The 21,887-nt window shown below is 39.6% G+C and overlaps 1 protein-coding gene across 14 annotated transcripts in view; it reads left to right on the forward strand.

Moving 5' to 3' along the window:
- The window catches only part of ZBTB20 (zinc finger and BTB domain containing 20), an 874,980-nt gene that overhangs the window by 612,435 nt on the left and 240,658 nt on the right, over window positions 1–21,887 (forward strand). For 2 of the 14 annotated variants that reach the window (XM_081085647.1, XM_081085641.1), the window contains exon 1: window positions 5,470–5,569. The exons of the other annotated variants lie outside the window; for them this stretch is intronic. The gene's annotated coding sequence lies outside the window, so the exon portion shown is untranslated. Of the gene's footprint in view, window positions 1–5,469; window positions 5,570–21,887 lie in introns of those variants that run through there. 14 annotated transcript variants of the gene reach the window in all.

A 21,887-nucleotide genomic window follows, 5' to 3' on the forward strand; every position in this document is an offset into this window, starting at 1 on the left:
TAGAAGACAGAACAAAGGATGCATTCTGTGCAAAGTTGGAAGTTTAAACTGTTTCAGGAATCCCTGTCATGGAAAGAAAGATGCCTGACCCTTCCCCCACCTAAAAAGAACAGCAGATGAGTGACCAAAGGAGGGTCCCTGAGGGTAGGGTGAACTAAAGACTATCCACACGAAGAGAGAGAAAGGAGTTGGCATGGACACAAGATGTGGCCAAACCCCCTGCATTTACAGCACAGATACATGATTAGGTTAGAATCAGTTTCACCTCCTCCCCAGGGTATAAAAGCAGGAACAGGCCAGGCCAGGGCTAAAGAAATGGCATCGTGATGGTGCTGTGATTGTGCTAGCTTTCCCAGAGGCCTCGAAGGATAGCAGCAGCACAGCTGAGGCCAGGATATGCTCATTGGTCCTTTTAAATCAAATTCTTGAGTATCTATATTTATAGATTAAAATGTCTTCCAGTAAACTCGAGAGAAAAGTCTTTGGAAGGCAGTGGAAATGACTAGTTCTTCCGTGGTTTAAGAGTATAAGAGCTCCAGATAAGGGAACTCATTTCAAATCTCTGCTACTTACAAATTGATGGTAAAGTATTTATATTTCTCTGACTTTTAGTTCCAACATGTGAAAAAATGATTGCCCATATACCATCGAGTTAGGTAGATTATATTACACATGTAAATTGTATAACACATGTAGTGCTGGTGAATGATTATCTATAATAATAAAAGTGTAATATGCAAATAGACCAAATGGCTGAACAGTGGAATGACCATCAACCATCCAAATGTCCTTCCGATGACCTTCCAGACGAAACCAGGGCTGTGAGGTTCAAGGCAGCCGGGGCTGTGAAGGCCTACTCTTGCAGGAATTGCGTGCATAGGGCCTCTAGTTAACAATAAAATCTTGATTTAGCAAAGGCTGTCATCCATTTCGATAATATTCTGTGTCACCCACACCAAGCACTGCCTCGCTTCACGGCATGACTTTCTGTCTAGTCCTGACACTTCACCCTGGGGTCCAGCTTTGCTCTGCTTCTCCAAATACTGAGAGCATCTGTCTCCCTGCCTTCAAACCTCAAGCTTTCACGTTCTTTAAGAGTGAGTGCTAGCATTATTTACAAAGTTAGCACCAACAACAGACAAAACAATTTAAATCAAAGATAGGACACTACATGACTTATAGGAAGTACTACTCTTGTTCTTGAGTTCTGAGTGCACTCTTCTTCTATAACATTGACCCTGAGAACACTCATGTTAGGTGAACAAGGAATAGGCATTATTATTTTGTACCTTCCCTCCCAAGGGGTAAAGATGACTCACCAAAAGCCAGGCACTGATATCAGATGAAGAATCCAATGAGGCATTCTTGAATTCTTGATTCAAAACCTACCAGAGTCTCCATTTACTATGGAAAAGTCAACCTAGAGAGGATAACCCTAGCTGTTAATTTTCTATTATGATACTACTTTTTATACTTATAGCATTTTCTGGATTTGGATGGGCCCTCTGGTTACCCCCAGAATACAGGGAGGAAGCCATGTAAATTCCCTTCTCAACAGTTAAAGCTGTCCTTGTTCCAAAAACTCTCACATGTGTGATCACATGTCAGTGTCTGCAACTCAGTCAGGCCTTGGCTTCTTGGGATCTATTCATTACAAGTGAGTTTATGTGTCTTGAAGCATATGGCCTTGATAAATGATCCCGGAGCAAAGGAGCAAGGTATTTTAAGCTGGCCACAATTTTATTGAATCTCACAGGCTTGCTTTGTAGTCACTCCAATAAACTAAATGAGAAATTTCTGATGCTCCAAGCTATCCAGTCCCCGGGACTCCATGTCATGATTCAGAGTCCAACGAGACAACTCAAGAGTGTGCTTTTGTGTGACACTGTGACCACAGGGATAAATAATCGTTTAGTAATTCTCTTTGAGGCAGAAAATTCTAAACATGGAGGAACCATTTCCCCTTAATGGGAGCCAGAAATCCTGTAAGTGCTTGCAATGGCATTCACACGTCTGAATGGTAAACAGATAAAAACAGGAGCGCACCAGTTGCACAAATGACTTGCTTGTCACAAACTTGTCATTGCAGTCATCTAACATTTCTTTCACAGAGCCCGATGGAAAGTATGGAACAAACAGACCCTGCTGACGTTTTGGCTCTGCTAAGCCTTCCTCTGAGCTAAAGCATCTGCAGCATCTTCCTGTTCTAGACCCTTTATCTGCTGAAGTTAGCTGATGCTGTACATGTCAAAGAGATGCTTGACTATTACATTAACAAGTTGATGACAAGCAAGTTATTCCTGCCGCTAAAATACTGCTGCTTTTAGCAGGCTGCCATTTTGACCTTCATCTTATTATACAGGAGAACCCTAACAGAGCAGAGCACAGGGGAGATACCAGCTTTGTTGCCCAGGCCTGTCAGATAAACAAGGACCAACTGTCTAGGGCTTAGGTGCAGTGGATGCACCAGGCAGTTGCATCAGGGTTATACATGGGATTTCCTAGTAAAACTGTAAATGTCTCAAATGCTTCAGACCATCTCAAGCATTCCTGAGATAAAAGGAGCTGAACAGAAATTCATTTCCACCCTCTACCCCCTCAACCCCTGATACATGTGTCCACACATAGGCCTGTATATACTTTATCAAACGTTAATTTCCGGAAATGTTAATGAAAACCATATACCAGCTTCACAGATAGTTTTTGCCAGTTCTTGGAGTTCCTCCTATCAGTAGCCTCTCCTCAGCTCTTCCTCATTAAGCATAACATCTGGAACTGTCTCAACCTAATCAGAACCATGCTCTTATCCCCTGAAAAGCAAGGAATGTCCATTAGCCTCCTCACAGAAACCGTCAAGAGCCCTAAAGCAACACCGGTTCATCTCCAACCTTGGCTGCCAGCAGGGAGTGCTCATACACTATGCTACATCTGACTCCTGTCTTTCTGTTTAAAGAGCCTTTGAACCACCCCCCACCCCCAGGAGGACCCACCCATGGTGTCCCCGGAGTGTGCACACTGGTGGGTCTCAGGCTTATCAGCACACAGACCCTAACTGGAGCTGTAACAGGAGCCTTGCCTGTTGCTTGAGTATTCTGCCTCTGCTGGTGCCATAGGCTACCAGACCTTGGAACAATGGAACATTTGCCCTCAGACTTTGGCCTCTTTTCATAAAGCTGAGCTTCTCTTATTCACCAAGGTGTCGGGTGCCCTGTATTCTTTTTAGACCCCTCCTTAAGGGTGCATTGATAGTGTCTTATCTGGTTTAAATATTGACAGAAACACTTGCATTCTCAGGCATTTTCCAGTTGGTGCCCTAGGTGCTTTCATTTTTTAAAGTCTTGTGTAAAAATGATGATTGTTGTTTAACCATGAGAACCCAAATTTCTTGCCAAAGTAGTGGTGGGGCTTAACTTTATTTTATATTTGGCAAGTTGACCATAGCCATCTCCCAAATGAAATGTTTTAAGCCCATCCCAAATATCTCACGCTGTAATCTATACCTCAGCTTTGTTATCTCAGAAGACAGGTGGGAAGGGTGTGAGAAGACGGTCCTATGTTTTACACAGCTACATATATTGGCCTTGAAAAAGGAAATGAAAGTAGTTTGAGGCGGCACTTATATTTCTGTAAAAGAAAACAGAAACAAATGATTTGAATTTTAAATGGAGTTTTAGTGACTTTTTCTTTTGAAAGTTCCTAATAGGATTTCTGTAATGATTTTGTGTTTTCTTTTTTTAATAGAACTTAAATGGCAAAGAAACGATATGCTATTTTTGATTTAGGGAAAAAAATTAAAATATTTCTTTATGGGAACTCTCTTTTTAAATACACATTAGGGAATAGATAATGGCAACAACAAAAAATGTTCTTGCTTCGTATTTAGAGGATAGCTCATTAGTGTATGTGTATGTGCTTTTTTAAAATAATTCTTTATTGTTGAAAGTATTACCTATGTCCCCTTTTCCCCCCATTGACCCCCCTCCAGCCCACCCTTGCTCCACCCCCGCCCCCACCCCAGGCCTTCAGCACCCTATTGTCAGTGTCCATGGTTATCCATGTATGTATACAATGTCTTTGGTTGATTACCTCCCACCCACCTACCCTCCCCTGCCTTCCCTCTGAGATTCCCCACTCTGTTCCATGCTTTGAGTCTCTGGATCCATTCTGTTCATCTTTTTATTTGTTACTTAGATTTAATATATATTTCCTTACTTGGGTGTTTATTTTCTACTTATTTTAAGAAAGCAAGAAAGGCCGTGGCCGGTTTGGCTCAGTGGATAGAGCGTCGGCCTGCGGACTGAAAGGTCCCAGGTTCGATTTCGGTCAAGGGCATGTACCTTGGTTGCGGGCACATCCCCAGTGAGAAGTGTGCAGGAGGCGGCTGATCACTGTTTCTCTCTCATCGATGTTTCTAACTCTCTCTCTCTCTCTCTCTCCCTTCCTCTCTGTAAAAAATCAGTTAAGAAAGAGAAAGAAAGAAAGAAAGAAAGAAAGAAAGAAAGAAAGAAAGAAAGAAAGAAAGAAAGACAGGAAGAAAGAAAGAAAGACAGGAAGAAAGAAAGAAAGACAGGAAGAAAATAAAAAATACTTATCCTGGAGCAATTTCATTAGATTCATAGGTTTTTAGGACAAGAAAGGAGCCTCACAGTAGGACTATGACTATATCACACTCCCACGTTAGGGATGTGGATACTGAGACACAAAGATGTTTAATAACATCAGCAAAGACACACAACAGGATTGTGGCAGAGCTGCACCTAAGTCAAGATCTGACTTTCAATGCAGACAATACTCTCAGACATTAAATTAAAATTTTAAAAACTTTCTTTTAAACAGGACAGTCTTATGTAAATGATTTACATTGATATGCTTAAATCTCATAGGATATTTGCTTTTGGAATAACTAGGACTATGAACTGGCTAAGCCAATTTAGGGATATATACTTGAATCATTTGGAGACATTTCTTCCTAAACTGTGTTTTATCTGAGTAATGTAAGGAACTGGTATTATTTCAATTAATTTTTTTTCTTTCACAAGATTTCAAAGAAATACTCCATACCCATTTAGGCACCTGAAAGCAAGTATTTTTAAATGGGTCTGTTCCTTTAGTAAGTACTCATTTAAATAGGTCAATATTCTAACATTCTTGGAGATAAAAGGCCTTTTATTAGATTAAAAGAAATCTGTTCTTTATTCCCACTTGTAGCCATGGTTTGGTTGGTTCTCATAATTGCCAATTTCAACAAAACACTGATTAAGTCAAAACATCAATGATTTTGTTTGTTTTGGTTCTTTTAGTTTAACACAAGGGGATAAATAAAAAATGCATTTACCTTTTTGTAGCTATGATAATTATATACCCTATTTTTCATTTATGCAAAACTTATTTTTGAGGGTTTTCTCTTTGTTTCATTTCTCCATTTTTTCATTTTCCAAACATCTGTACCATGGCTGGTGGTGAGAGTAGCAGCGACTGGCACTTTTCCTCCACATTTTGAGAGAAAGAGAATTGGCTGGAATAAAACCTTGCTTTCCATGTGGTCGACTTGAAATACTGCATTGAAAAGGTATTGTCTCTTTTTCTTTTCTGAAACCAGAGGTGAAACCCACAAATAAATAGCTATATTGATGCCGAACCACCTGTTGATTCACATCAGAAAAGTCCTAGGCAATGCATTCCCCACTTGAATAGTTGAAAGATCTAAATGAATGGATGTTTTTTGTGCATTGGTAGCATCATAACAACACTATATGCTGCTGGTCACTCACTTAAGAAAGCCTAGATTCTATAGGCAGTCAAGAAGTTAATTGAGTGCTGCTTTTGCTTCAACAAAATGATCACTTTGTAAGTATGTTTGACTATGAAGTGCTTATTGATTCCTCGAATATTGGGATATGTTGTCAGGGACAGTGAAGAGAAGATCACACTGGTATGTTCTGTTACCTTGACTAATTCTAGTTAGGAAAAGCAGTAGTCTTTGTCTTATCAGTTCTCTTAATGTAAAATATTTCAAACACATGAAAGTATAAGGAATAATGTGAGCATGCAAGAATTCAGGACCCAGGTTAAAAAATGCTTAATTAATTTGAAACACTTATTTTGAACCTTTTTTATCTTCTATTTTTCCATTATAAGTCATATATACTGAAGTGCACAAATGAAATGTATAGCTTGATGAGTGTTTATGTAAAGATACATCCATGTGACAACATCTAATCCAAGATACAAAACATTTATCACACCCTAGGAAGGTCCCTCATGTCCCCTTGCAGGTAACATTCTCTAAAGCTTTAACAAAAGGTTTAAAACAAGCAAAACTATTCTGGCCTCTGTAATCAAGAATAACTTTACATAAGCCATATATTAGGGCTTATATAAAATGCATCCTACTATATGCAAAACTAGAATTTGTTTGTTGAGTCTCTCATTGTTAGACATTATTTCTAGTGTTCCCCAACCACAACCTATACTGCAATTAAAATGTTTATACATGTTTAAACACATAGAGGAATTGCTAAACTGTAAGAGGCAATGCATTTTCAACTTTATTAGGGATTGTAAAACTTTTCTCCAAAGTGATAGTATCCATTTATATTCTCATGAGCAATCTTTGAGAGCTTCTCCTTGTACTTCACATTTGGAATGGGAAGATTTAAAATTTTTGTCAGGCAATTGGGTATTAAATAATATCTCATTTAAAACTTTTTCGCTTATAATCCATTAGGATTTGCTCATGTATTTTGACTATTTGTATCTTTGCACATCTTTCTATTGGGTTATTTGTTGGCTATTATTGTTTGGATGGCTTTTGATTTTGGCTTTTGTTGTTGTAATAGTCTGGATTCCCACCCTTTGAGTAATATAGAATACAAATATCTTTTCCTAATTTGTAGTTTCTCTTTTAACCGTGTCTGTACTAGCATTTTTAAAGAGCTTCTTATTTAAATCAGTTATGTTTACTGGTATTTTCTTTTATGATGTGTGCTTTTATGTCATTTAAGAAATCCTTCCATATAAACCTTCCTTTACTTATTCTAATAATTTTAAAATTTTGCCTTACTAGCTCTTTAATCTTGGCATTTGTTTTGTATATGGTATCTTACATACACCCTATTTTAATTCTTTTTCATGTGGTTAACCTTATTATTCCACCATTTATCAAATTAGTCATCCTTACCAATAATTTACAATGCAATCTGCCCCCTACATCTAATCTGTTTTTAGTATCTTTATTTCATCAGTGGACTGTTTCTCTGCTCTTACACTAACACCATGGTGCCTTAATTACCAAAACTTTATAACATCCTAGTTATTTAGTGAGGTAAATCTCTGCATTGTTTTCTTTAAAGTCCTCTTGGCCTTTTTCAATTCAATATGAATTTTAGGGTAAGCTAGTCAAGTTTGACAAAAGCCCTGCTGAATTTTATTTATAATTACCTTGACTTTAGAGAATACTCTGAAGATTGTAAAACAATGCTATAAAAACTGTCAATTAACATACTATATTCCTCTACTTAATCAGATCTTCCTCCATGTTCCTTAATGTTTTATAGTTTTCAATCTACAGGTCTTGCTTGACTATTTTGTCTATTACATAGAGAATTTGTTTTTATTTCATGGTTTACTGGTTATTATTGGTGAATATTTAGCAACTTTGCTGAACTCTCTTATTAACTACAGACTAAACTGGAAATTCTCTTAGGTTTTCTACATACACTCATATGCCATCAGTAAATAATGACAGCTGTTCCCCTTAAATTTCAATCCTTGAAAGCTTAATTTCCTTTTCCTGTCATATTTCATTACTAGGACTTCTATACAGTGTTGAATACAAACTGTTATAATAGGAATATCTATTCCATTTCTCACTTTAATAACAATGTTTTGGAAATGTGATATTTGCTTATAGATTTTGATAAATCAAAATTATTGTGTCAAGGGAATTTTAACCATCTTACCTAATAATAGACAAGTATGCAAATTGACCATACCTTCGTCACACCTTAAGCCATGCCCACCAGCCAATCATAGCGACTATATGCAAATTAACCAACCAAAATGGCAGCCAGCAGCCATGGAGCTGGAGCAAGCAGGAGGCTTGGTTGCCCCAATGATGGAGGAAGCCAAGCTTCCCAGCCAGCTCTGAGCTCCACTCAAAGCAACAAAGTTTCAATTATAGAAGGTAAATAAACCCCAGATACCTGCTTCCAGTCGCCATGGCCACGGAGCTGGAGCGAATTAAAAAAAAAACAAAAAACAGGAAAGGCTGGGAGCTTCGGTCGCCAGGGGGCTTGGTCAGTCTGAAAACAGCCATCAGCCCCTCACCCAGGCTGTCCAGGCACCCCAGTGGGGACCCCCACCCTGAAGGGGGTGCGGGCAGCCTGAAAACAGCCATATGCCCCTCACCCAGGCTGGCCAAACCCCCATGGGGTGAGGGTCCCCACTAGGGGGCTTGACCAGCCTGCAAACAGCCCCTCACCCAAGCTGGCCAGGCAGCCCAGCGGGACCCCCACCCTGATCCAGGACACCCTTCAGGGCAAACCAGTCGGCCCCCACCCATGCACCAGGCCTCTATTCTATATAGTAAAAGGGTAATATGCAAACTGACCCTAACAGCAGAATGACTGGGAATGACTGGTCACTATGACACACACTGACCACCAGGGGGCAGATGCTCAATGCAGGAGCTGCACCCTGGTGGTCAGTGCACTTCCACAGGGGGAGCTCTGCTCAGCCACAAGCCAGGCTGATGGCTGCCAGCACAGCGGTGGTGGGAGCCTCTCCTGCCTCCTCAGCAGCACTAAGGATGTCCGACTGCAGCTTAGGTCTGCTCCCTGTTAGCAAGTGGACATCCCCTGAGGGCTGCCGGACTGCCAGAGGGATGTCTAACTGCCAGCTTGGGCCCAATCCCCGAGGGAGCGGGCCTAAGCCAGCAGGTGGACATCCTCCGCGGGGTCCCAGACTGCAAGAGGGCATAGGCCGGGCTGAGGGACCCCCCGAGTGCACACATTTTTGTGCACTGGGCCTCTAGTCTGTTTTTAATTTGCTAGCATTTTTAATCATAAAAATATGTTATGCATTTTCTGCATTAACCCTATATAATAAAAGCATAGTATGCAAATTGTCCCCTCGACTGGGAGTTCGTCCAGGAGTTCGATCAGTGGGTGGGGCCGACCAGGGGAAGGAAGGGAGTACCCAGCCAGAAGCCAGCAGCTGCTAGGGACCCTACCAGTGCACAAATTTTATGCACTGGGCCTCTAGCAATATAATAAAATTTCCCATTCATATGTTAAGATTTTATATGACATCAATTAATATATTTCCTGATATTAAATATTTTTTTAAATTCCTGGAGAAAAATTTACTTGGTCTTGGTGTGTTTTTTAATCCACTATTGAGTTTAATTTGCTGATATTTTATGTAGTTTGTCTGCAGGGGAAGATTTGTTTTTAGTTTTCCTTTTTAAACTGTTATTGTAGAGTTTTGATGTCATAGTAATACCAGCCTCATAAAATAAGTTGAGCAGCTTTTCTTTCCTTCTATTTCTGAAACTGGTTTTATAATAAAAGGATTATGTATTCTAAAGATTTGGTTAAATTTGCCTCTAAAATCATTTGGACATGGCATTGTCTATCAGTAGGGAATAAGAAGTGTATGGTGGATTTTTATTATCAGTTCAATTACTTCCATGGTTATTGGTTTATTCGAGTGTTCTATTTTCTCTTAAGTCATTTTTGGGAAATTTTTTTGTTTGTTTTTTCAGGAAAAAAAGGTACAATTAACTGTTAATCTATACTTTTACATTTTTATTTGCATAAAATTGTTTTATAACAGTCTGATGATGCTTAATTTATCTCTATGCCCCCTCTTATTCCTAATATTATTCATCTGAGCCTTTTCTCTTCCTTTACTAGTTGTTAGACCTTATTCTGTTTTATTTGCTTTTCTCAAAATCTGGCTTTTGATTTTCCTTATCTACTTTATTGTGTCTTTTTATATTCTTTACTAGAGGCTTGGTGCACAAAAATTTGTGCACTTGGGGGGCGGGGGGAGGGGGTTGAGTCCCTCAGCCTGGCCTGTGCCCATTTGTAGTCCAAGACCCCTTGGGGGACGCCCACCTGTCAACTTAGGCCCACTCCCCGGGGGATCAGGCCTAAGCTTGCAGTCAGACATCCTTCTGGCAGCCAGGGAGCCCTTGGGGGGTGTCCAATTAAAGGCTTAGGCCCCCAAGGGAGCTGTGATGTGAAAGCTGAAGTGACCGAGGAGCCACTCTGTCCCACCCCACCACCCCGGGTCGGGTCGCACACGGGACGCCCGGGCGGGCCGGCCAATCAGTGCTGCACCACCCAGTCGCCCCAGGTTGGATTGCACATGGGACACCTGCCACCCCGGGTCGCAAATAGCAGGCCCGGATGGCGGCAGGGCAGGCAGGATGGCGCTGACCCGCCCTTCCTACAGTATGCAAATTAACCACCATCTTTGTTGGTGGTTAATTTGCATATCACGCTGATTAGCCAATGGGAGGCATAGCAAAGGTATGGTCAATTACCATGATTGTCTATTATTAGATAGGATCATTACTTCTGCTTTCATCAATATTGTTACCTTCATTCTACTTTCTTATATTTTAGACCATTTTTTCTTTCCTGAGTTGAATTATTACTCATTTAAATTCAATAATTTTATTATTTTTAAAAATGAATTCCTGTCTCTAAATTCTTCAAGTTTCTGATTAACATGTTTTCATATGTAGTTTTGTTCGGTTTTAAATATTTTATAATGCCTGTTTTGATTCATTTTTACCCCTTAAGTTATTTAGGGGTGTGTCTTTTTCCTTTCTAAACACATATTTGCTTTATTTCTATTATTGATTCTGAATTTAACTGCATTATTATGATAGTATTTGTTTTATATGTTTTTAAATAAAAAAAGATCTTTTTGAAATATTTTTTTGTGACCTGGTACATGGATTTTACTGCTCATAAAATCTATAGGTGATTTATCTGTTTCTTTAGTGATCATGCTAACATTTTTATATGTACACATAACTACTTTGTTGTTGTTGTTGATTTTTATACTCAATGCTTAATTACCTTTATTCATATATTTTAGTTAACACTGTGCCCACCTTTATTCTTGGGTTCAATGGCTTTGCTTCTTCTTGTGGAATTACACATTTTAGTAATTCTCTAGGAAGGTGCTTGGGTAGTACATTCTTTTTGTATACCTAAATACATCTATATTTTATATTAAATAACAATTTATCTGGGAATATTTCCTAAGCATTTGAAGATACTACTCAATTATATCTTAGACTATTGTTCTGTCAATTATCATTACTTAAGAGAAATCTGTTATCAGTCTATTTTTCATCTCTTTGTAGAGAGTCTGCCTTTTTCCTCTAGTAACTTTTAAGAGTATTTCTATATATTTGATATATTACCATTCTGAAATTTGTCTAAATATTGAATTATTTTGAAATATTAGATTTGAATACAAGATATATTTTCTAATCTCAGGACTCTAATTCTGGAAAATTCTGAGCTATTATTGTTTTCTTTATTGTTTTGGGGTTTTTTTTGTAATTGCCTTCATTTTCTTTTGGGATTTTTATAAGATATATACATTGGTGTTCCGAAAATACATTTTACTTTCTGTGATTTTTGTTCTATGTTAATTTCTCAATATTATCGTCTTTTCTTTCTTTTTAATTTTTTTCTCTTTATTGATTAAGGTATTACATATGTGTCCTTATCCCCATTGTTCTTCCACCCTCCACTTATGCCCTCACCCCCCTGGTGCCTGTGTCCATTGGTTAGGCTTATATGTATGCATACAAGTCCTTTGGTTGATCTCTCCCCCTTACCCCCACCCTCCCCTACCTTCCCTCTGAGGTTCAATGGTCTGATCGATGCTTCTCTGTCTCTGGATCTGTTTTTGTTCATCAGTTTATGTTGTTCATTATATTCCACAAATGAGTGAGATCAAGTGATACTTATCTTTTTCTGACTGGCTTATTTCGCTTAGCACAGTGCTGTCCAGTTGCATCCATGCTGTTGCAAATGGTAAGAATTCCTTCTTTTTTACTGCAGCTTAGTACTCCACTGTATAGATGTACCACAGTTTTTAATCCACTCATCTGCTGATGGACACTTAGGCTGTTTCCAAATCTTAGCTATGGTAAATTGGGCTGTTATGAACATAGGGGTGCATGTATCCTTTCTGATTGGTGTTTCTGATTTCTTGGGATATATTCCTAGAAGTGGGATCACTGGGTCAAATGGGAGTTCCATTTTGAACTTTTTGAGGAAACTCCATTCTGTATTCCATAGTGGCTGCACCAGTTTGCATTCCCATCAGCAGTGCACAAGTGTTCTTTTTTCTCTGCATCCTCACCAGAACTTGTCATTTGTGGATTTGTTGATGATTGCCATCCTGACAGGTGTGAGATGGTACCACATTTTCATTTTGATTTGCATCTCTAGGATCATTAGTGACTTTGAGCACGTTTTCATATGTTTCTTGGCCTTCCTCATGTCCTGTTTCGAAAAGTATCTATTTAGTTGTGTTGCCCATTTTTTTTAACTGAATATGTCCAGAGGATCTTTTTTTTTTAATTGTTTTATTGCTTAAAGTATTACAAAGGGTATTACATATGTGTTCCTTTTTTCCCCCCGCCCTTGACAATCCCCTGGCCTCCCCTACCCCCCAGTGTCTTATGTCCATTGGTTATGCTTATATGCATGCATACAAGTCCTTCGGTTGATCTCTTACCACCCTCCCTCCTGCCCCCCAACCCTCCCCAGCCTTCCCGCTGCAGTTTGACAATCTGTTTGAGGCAGCTCTGCCTCTGTATCTATTATTGTTCAAAAGTTTATAATGGTCTCTATTATCCATGAATGAGTGAGATCATGTGGTATTTTTCCTTCATTGACTGGCTTATTTCACTTAGCATAATGCTCTCCAGTTCCATCCATGCCATTGCAAATGGTAAGAGTTCCTTCTTTTTTACAGCAGCATAGTATTCCATCATGTAGATGTACCACAGTTTTCTAATCCATTCATCTACTGATGGGCACTTAGGCTGTTTCCAGATTTTAGCTATGGTGAATTGTGCTGCTATGAACATATGGGTGCATATATCCTTTCTGATTGGTGTTTCTGGTTTCTTGGGATATATTCCTAGAAGTGGGATCACAGGGTCAAATAGGAGTTCCAATTTTTAGTTTTTTGAGGAAACTCCATACTGTCTTCCATAGTGGCTGCACCAGTCTGCATTCCCACCAGCAGTGCACGAGTGTTCCTTTTTCTCCACATCCTCTCCAGCCCTTGAACCAATATGCTCAATTAATATTTGACAAAGGAGGTAAGAACATACAATGGAGCCAAGATAGTCTCTTCAATATATGGTGTTGGGAAAATTGGACAGATATATGCAAGAAAATGAAACTAGACCACCAACTTACACCATACACAAGAATAAACTCAAAATGGATAAAGGACTTAAATGTACGACGGGAAACCATAAAAATTCTAGAAGAATCCAAAGGCAACAAAATCTCAGACATATGCCAAAGCAATTTCTTCACCGATACAGCACCTAGGGCACTTGAAACTAAAGAGAAAATGAACAAATGGGACTACATCAAAATACAAAGCTTCTGCACAGCAAAAGAAACCATCAACAAAACAACAAGAAAGCCCACTGCGTGGGAAAACATATTTGCCAACGTCATATCTGATAAGGGTCTAAACTCCAAAATTTATAGGGAACTCATACAACTTAACAAAAAGAAGATAAACAATCCAATCAAAAAATGGGCAAAGGATCTAAATAGACACCTCTCAAAAGAGGACATTCAGAAAGCCAAGAGACATATGAAAACATGCTCAAAGTCACTAATCATCCAAGAGATGCAAATCAAAGCAACAATGAGGTACCATCTCATACCTGTCAGACTGGCTATCATCAACAGATCAACAAACGACAAGTGCTTTGTTGCCCATTTTTTGATTGGGTTATCTTCCTTTTGTTAAGTTGTATGAGTTCCTTGTAAATGTTGGAGATTAAACCGTTATCGGTGATAGTATTGGCAAATACGTTCTCCCATGCAGTGGGCTTTCTTGTTGTTTTTGTTGATGATTTATTTTGCTATACAGAAGCTTTTTATTTTGATGTAGTCACATTTGTTTATTTTCTCTTTAGTTTCCATTGCCCTAAGAGCTGTATTGTTGAAGATATTGCTTTGGCATATGTCTGAGATTTTGCTGCCTGTGAATTCCTCTAATATGTTTATGGTTTCCTGTCTTATGTTTAAGTCCTTCATCCTTTTTGAGTTTATTTTTCTGTGTGGTGTAAGTTGGTGGTCTAGTTTCTTTTCTTTCTTTTTTGCATGTATCTGTCCAATTTTCCCAACACCGTTTATTGAAGAGACTGTCTTGACTCCATTGTATGTTCTTACCTCCTTTGTCAAATATTAATTGAGCATAGTGGTTTGAGTCGATTTCTCGGTTCTCTATTCTATTCCATTGGTCTATATGTCTGTTGTTGTGCCAATACTAGGCAGTTTTGAGAACAGTGGCTTTGTAATACAAATTGATATCTTGTATTGAGATCCCTCCTTGTTTGTTCTTTCTCAGGATTGCTGCAGCTATTCGGGGTCTTTTTTTATTCCAGATGAATTTTTGGATAGTTCATTCTAGGTCTTTGAATATATGCATTGGTATTTTAATGGGGAGTGCATTGAATCTATAGATTGCTTTGGGTAGCATGGACACTTCAATGCTGTTGATTCTACCAATCCATGAACATGGTATGTTCTTCCATCTGTTTATGTCTTCCTCTATTTCTTTTTTCAGTGCCCTGTAGTTTTCTGAGTACAGCTCTTTTACCCCCTTAGTTAAGTTTATTCCTAGGTATCTTAATTTTTTTGGCACAATGGTAAATGGGATTTTTTTAAATCTCTCTTTCTATAAGGTCACTATTGGTGAATAAAAATGCCATAGATTTCTTGGCGTTAATTTTGTACCCTACTACATTGCCAAATTCATTTATTAAGTCTAATTTTTTGATGGAGTCTTTAGGGTTTTCTATGTACAGTATCATGTCATCTGTGAATAATTACATTTTTATGTCGTCTTTTCCAATTTGTATACCTTTATTTCTTCTTTTTGACTAATTTCTATGGCTAGCACTTTCAGTACTAACTCGAACAGGAGTGGTGAGAGCGGGCATCCCTGTCTCTTTCCTGTTCTTAGGTGAAATGGTTTTAGATTTTGCCCATTGAGTATGATGTTGTCTGTAGGTTTGTCATATAAGGCTTTTATTATGTTGAGGTATGATCCTTCTATTCCCATTTTGCTGAAGAATTTTATCAAGAAAGGGTGTTGGATTTTGTCAAATGCTTTTTCTGCATCAATTGATATGACTATGTTATTTTTATCTCTCATTTTGTTTATGTGATGTATCACATTTATTGATTTGAGGATATTGTACCATCTTTGCATCCCCAGGATAAATCCTACTTGGTCATGTTGTATGATCTTTCTGATGTAATGCTGGATCTGATTCGCTAGAATTTTGTTGAGGATTTTGGCATGAATGTTCATAAGGGATATTGGCCTGTAATTCTCTTTCATTATGTTGTCTTTATCTGGTTTTGGTAGTAGGGTGATGCTTCGAAGTGTTCCTTTCTCTTGAATTTTTTGGAATAGTTTGAGCAGGATAGGTTTTAGTTCTTCTTTGAATGTTTGATAAAACTTCCCTGTGAAGCTGTCTGGCCCTGGGCTTTTGTTACCTGGAAGCTTTTTTATGACTGCTTCAATTTCCTCCATAGTTATCAGCCTATTCAGATTTTTAGATTCTTCCTGTTTGAGTTTTGGAAGGTTGTACTAGTATTTTTCTCAGAATATGTCCATTTCATCTAGGTTGTCCAGTTTCTTGGAATAGAGTTGTTCATAATATTTTCTTAACAATCCTTTGTATTTCTGTGGGGTCTGTTATTATTTTGCCTCTTTCATTTCTGATTTTGTTTATTTGGGTCCTCACTCTTTCTTCTTGGTGAGCCTGGCTAGAGGTTCATCAATCTTGTTTATCTTTTCAAAGAACTTGCTCTTGGTTTCATTGATCTTTTGTATTTTTTTTTTTGTTAGATATAAGTATTGCTACCACAGCTTTTTTTTTTTCATTTCCATTTGCCTGAAAGATATTTTTCCATCCCTTCACTTTCAGTCTTTGTGAGTCCCTTGTTCTGAGGTGGATCTCTTGTACACAGCATATATATGGATCATGGTTTTTTATCCATTCAGCCACTTGATATCTTTTGATTGGAGCATTTAGTCCATTTACGATTAAAGTTATTATTGATAGGTACTTGTTTCTAGCCATTTTTATTTTTTGTGCCTGTGCCCCTTCTTCCCTTTTTATGTATTTTTTTTACACCAGTCCCTTTAGCATTTCTTGCATTGCTGGCTTGGTAGTGATAAACTCCCTTAGCCATTTTTTGTCTATGAAGCTCCTTATATCCCCTTCAATTCTGAAGATAGCCTTGCTGGGTAGAGTATTCTTGGATTCAGTCCATTGCTTTGCATCACTTTGTAAATTTCCTTCCATTCCTTTCTGGCCTGATGTGTTTCTGTTGAGAAATCATTTGATAATCTAATGGGAGATCCCTTGTACGTAACTATCTGTCTCTCTCTTGCAGCCTTTAAGATTCTCTCTTTGTCCTGAACGTTTGCATGGTAATTATGATGTGTCTTGGTGTGAGTCTTTTCAGGTTCATCTTGTTTGGGACTCTCTGTGTTTGTGTGACTTTTTTCTTCCCCACCTCAGGGAAGCTTTCTGACATTATTTATCCAAATAGGTTTTCTAACCCTTGTTCCTCTTCCTGTTGTTCTGGCACCCCTATTACTCATATGTTGCTCCATTTCATGTTGTCCCAAAGCTCCCTTAGGCTCTCTTCCTGTCTTTTACTTTTTTCCTCCAATTGCAGTTCAGTTTGGGTGTGTTTTGCTTCCCTGTCTTCTAATTAGCTAATTTGGTCCTCTGCTTCTCCTAGTCTACTGTTGAAACTTTCCATGGTGTTTTTTATTGCAGCCATATCACTCTTTATTTCTTCTTGATGCTTACATAAGTTTTTCATTTTTCATCCATCCGGTTAATGAACTGCATGACCCTTATTCTGAATTTGTTTTCTGACATATTGCATGCCTCTGTTTCACTTAGCTGCTTTTCTGCCGGTTCTGCCTTTTCTTTCCTTTGGGGGTGTCTTTGTCTCCCCATTTTTCTCTCATCGAAGGATCTAGGTGTCGAGTCATGCAGGGCTTGCTCCTTTGGCAGCAGCTGCTCCTCAGGCGGTCACAGCAGTGGCTGCTCCTCAATTGGTGGCAGCTCCTCTGGAGGGTGCTGCTCACAGCAGTGGTGTCTCCTCTGGCTCGTGGGAGCAGGCTTCTCATGAGGCTGCTGCTCCTCGGAAAGGGGCGGACTGTGTGTGGCTGCTGCTGCTTTGACGGGGGCGGGCTGCTCATGCAGCTGCCACTTCTCGGATGTGGGTGGGCTGCTCATGTGGCTGTTGCTCCTTGGGAGTGGACAGGCTGTGTGGTGTTGCTATTCCTCGGACATGGGCAGGCTGCTCACAGGGCTGCTGCTCCTTGTATGGGGCAGGTCACGTGAGGCTGCTTCTCTTCGGACTGGGGTGGGCTGCTTGCAAGGCTGCTGCTCCTCAGATAGGAATGGGCTGCTCATGTGACTGCTGCTCCTTGTGCAGGGATGGGCTGCATGGGGCTGCCACTCCTCAGACTGGGACAGGCTGCTCATGGGGCTTGCTACTCATCAGACAGGGGCAGGCTACCTGAGGCTGCTGCTCCTCAGACCTCAGACAGGGACAGGCTGCTCACATGGCTGTTGCTCATGTGGTCGCAGTTCCCTGGGCTAAAGCAATGGTCCAGCCAAAGGAAAGCACACTTTGTAACTCACAGGTGCCCGCGCCCAGGGTGGCTGGAGTCTTGGTGACCATGGGACCACAGCAAGGCAGCAGATCCCTAGCAGGGCTGGCTGTAGAGTCCCTGGTACTATCTGAGGACACCCTGGGTGGAAGTGAAACTGGGCTCCCAGTCACAGTAGTTCTCCCCTTCAAAAAAGCACAGTGTCTATGGAAGAGCTGGCCTCTCTGGGACTGTTTGCCATGGTAGCAGAGGCTGCCTGGTTAGGCGAGCCAGGTCAGCCTTCCCAGGAAGGTCCTGCAGGATCTGTGACACACACACACACACACACACACACACACACACACACAAACACATACACACACAAACACAAACACACACACCCCACAGGTCCACACACTCCTCTTTTGCTTCCTCGCTCACTCACTCACTCAGGCTCTCTCCCTCACTGCCACCTTCTCTGCCTCTGTAGTTGGGTCTGGAATGTTATTGACCCATTCATGGATGTACTCTCCTCTCCAGGTGTCTGGTTATGTGGCTCACTCTCTACCACATTGGCCAAACAGGATAATTCACCTCAACAAGACACGACACAAAGGGAACAAAACACAAATGTACTCATGACACCAAGAACCCCAATATAAGTGACCACCAGAGAAAAGAGAATTAGGGGAGAGAAAGGAGAGCACAAATGATATCAAAGAGAGGAAAAAATAATATAAGAGAAAAAGGAAAAGAAAAGGGGATAAAAAGGAAAAAAATATATATGTGTGTGTGTGGAGAAAACAGCAGAGAACAAACAGATAAACCAAAACATACAAACACCAAATACCCAGTAAAGGGGTTGGAGGCAGAATTTTATATACAGAAAGTAAAGTTAAGGAATTGGATGAATATGGAGAGGACCTCAGTTCAGTATAGAGGAAGTAGAAAGAGGATGAGTGGATAAGAAGAAAGAGAAAGAGAGGAAAAAAGTAGTAATAAAATTTTTAAAAAAATAAATTAAAAAAATAGGATAAAATAAAAAAAATAGAATGATGCAAAAAGAAATAGAAAACAAAGAAACAAATGAAAAAAGGAAAATAAAAAGATAACAAAATAATTATAAAATTAAAAAATATAAAAATGATGGCTGGTTTAAAATCCCACTCTTCTATACTGTCTGCCTCTTCTCAGTTTCCTGTTGCTGGGACTGAAGACCTCTCTTTAGGCAAGTCCCTGACAGTTCTCATGGACTATTCAGATTTTTTTGTGTGTGTGTCTCCTTTGTACCACTCAGGGTATAGTCTGTGTGTGGCTATATTGGTTGCCTGGAGACTGTAGGGAGGGACTATCTCTTCAGGAGAAAATGGCTGTCTAGGTTCCACATGTCAGGTATGACTCAGCACCAGACTTGCGGCCATCTCTCCCTGACCCTCTCCTCTCCCTGGCCTCTCCCCAGATTCCACAAGTCCGCACCTCCACCTGCACCTCAGTCACGGTGAATGTCTGTATTTGAAAGGTCCTATGAACTAGGTTCAGTGAACCAAAGCAAAGACCAAAAAGAGGGGCAAGAGCTGTGCCACTGCGAGCCCCTCTCCCTCTCTGGGCTCAGTCTTGCATGGCTGTGGGCTCCGATTTAGAATCCCCTGATGTCAGCAGTCCTGCGGATCTCCTTTCCACAGTCAGACGCTATGCCTGTCCTGAAGGATGCAGCCTCTGTGCCATAAGGTTTCCCTCTGACCCTCTGGGCTCAGAGGTGTCACAGTTCTCTCCAGCCCAGATCCCTGATTTTATCATTCTCCAGGCATCCTCTGCCCTTCCTGGCTGCGAATTGTCTCACCAGCTGTGTCTACTTTGCCAGTTTGGGGTGAATGTTATTTTATTTAGTTGTTCATTCTGTCTGCTCCAGGACAAGACTCGGGAAACGTCCATCTATTCCGCTGCCATTTTGTCTCTCAATATTATCTTCTAACTCACTTAATCCTCCTCTTGAAATTGCCCAATCTTAAATTATCCCATTTATTACATGTTTATGTCAATGAACATCTTTTTCATTTTTTATATTTCTGTTTGGTTCTTTATTTACTTATTCGTATTACTGTGTGTTTTTAATAATGTCTTGTTCTTTTATAGTATGATTATTTTATTTATCTCTGAGCAATGTAAACATACTATTGTTGAAGTCATTGTCAGGCAATTCTATAAAATCAAATTCATCTGGAGTGAATGTTCCAATGATTAGTTTTATTATTTTTAATTTTTTCCTTATTATTCCTTTTTTATTGAATTTATTGAGGTTATATTGATCAATAAAATTATACAGATTTCAAGTGTGCAGTTCTATAATACATCACCTGCACATTGCATTGTGCTCTCACCATCCAAGCTCTAGTCTCCTTCCGTCACCATCACCATTTATCTCCCATTTACCCTCTTCCATCTCCTCCCACCCCACCTCACCCTTCCCTTTGGTAATCACCAGACTATTGTGTGTGTCCATGAGGTATATTTGTTATTTGGGTTTTTTTGCTTAATCCCTTTACCTATTTCACCCACCCCTCTAGTCCCCCTCCCCTCTGACAACTGTTAGTCTACTCTCTGTATCTATGAGTCTGTTTCTATTTTGTTTGTTTCTTTTGTTCATTATGTTCCTCACATAAGTGAAATCATGTGGTATTTGTCTTTCTCTAGCTGATTTCACTTAGCATAATGCTCTCTAGGTCAGTGGTCGGCAAACTCATTAGTCAACAGAGCCAAATATCAACAGTACAACGATTGAAATTTCTTTTGAGAGCCAAATTTTTTAAAATTAAACTATATAGGTTGGTACATTGTTATTAACTTAATCAGGGTACTCCTAAGGCTTAGGAAGAGCCACACTCAAGGGGCCAAAGAGCCGCATGTGTCTCACGAGCCGCAGTTTGCCGACCATGGCTCTAGGTCCATCCAAGTTGTTATGAAAGGTAAGATTTTCTTTTTTATGTCTGCGTAGTATTCCATGTGTAAATGTACCATTTTTTACCCACTCATCTACTGTGGGACAGTTTGGCTGCTTCCAAATCTTGGCTATTATAAGTAGCACTGCAATGATCACAGGGGTGCATATATTCTTTCAAATCCATGTTTTGGGATTCTTTGGATATATTCCCAGAAGTGGAATCACTGGGTCATAAGCCAGTTCCATTTTTAAATTTTTTAGGAAACTTCATACTGTTTTCCACAGTGGCTGTACCAACCTGCATTCCCACCAACAGTACATGAAGGTTCCCTTTTTTCCACATCCTCTCTAATACTTGTTGGTTGATTTATTGATGATAGCCATTCTGATAGGTATGAGGTGAAAAATCTCCTTGTGATTTTATTTTGTATTTCTCTGTGGATTAGTGATGTTGAGGATCCTTTCATATGTATATTGTCCATCTGTATGTCCTCTGACCTACTATTCTTTTCCTTTAAGTAACATTTGACCCTTTGAAACTGTTCTCCCTTGGCATCCCTCGTATTAGACTATTATGTTCCTCTGCCTAAATTGGAGACTCCTTTAATGTACACTCATAGGGTCTTTTCTAATGATCAACATATATGTCTCCTTGCTAATAGCTTCTCATTTGCCTTTTGTGCAGTTAGTTGTGTTTCCCATTCTCCAATGTGTTCAGTCTTAGTGGGACTGTAAATTTTGGTGCCTGTCCTTTGTTAGTGAGAGGTAGGTGGGCGACTCAAGCCAAATCTATTGAACTCCTATTCCTGGGCCTTGAAACTTGAGTGAAAGACCCAGGATTGGGAAAAGGTGGTTAAATGTATTTATTCTAGTAGCAATGACTGGATAAGATAGTTGAATAGTTTCTACTCTAGATAGCTGAAGTGATCCTATTTCTACTAATGAATTACTTCATTAGTCCTCCCATAAATTATTTCTTTGTTTAAATCTGCCATAATTGGCTTCTGTTTATAATGAAAGAATC

The sequence above is a fragment of the Myotis nattereri genome (assembly GCF_964212035.1).
Source record: "Myotis nattereri genome assembly, chromosome: 3".
Classification (NCBI taxonomy): Eukaryota; Metazoa; Chordata; class Mammalia; order Chiroptera; family Vespertilionidae; genus Myotis; species Myotis nattereri.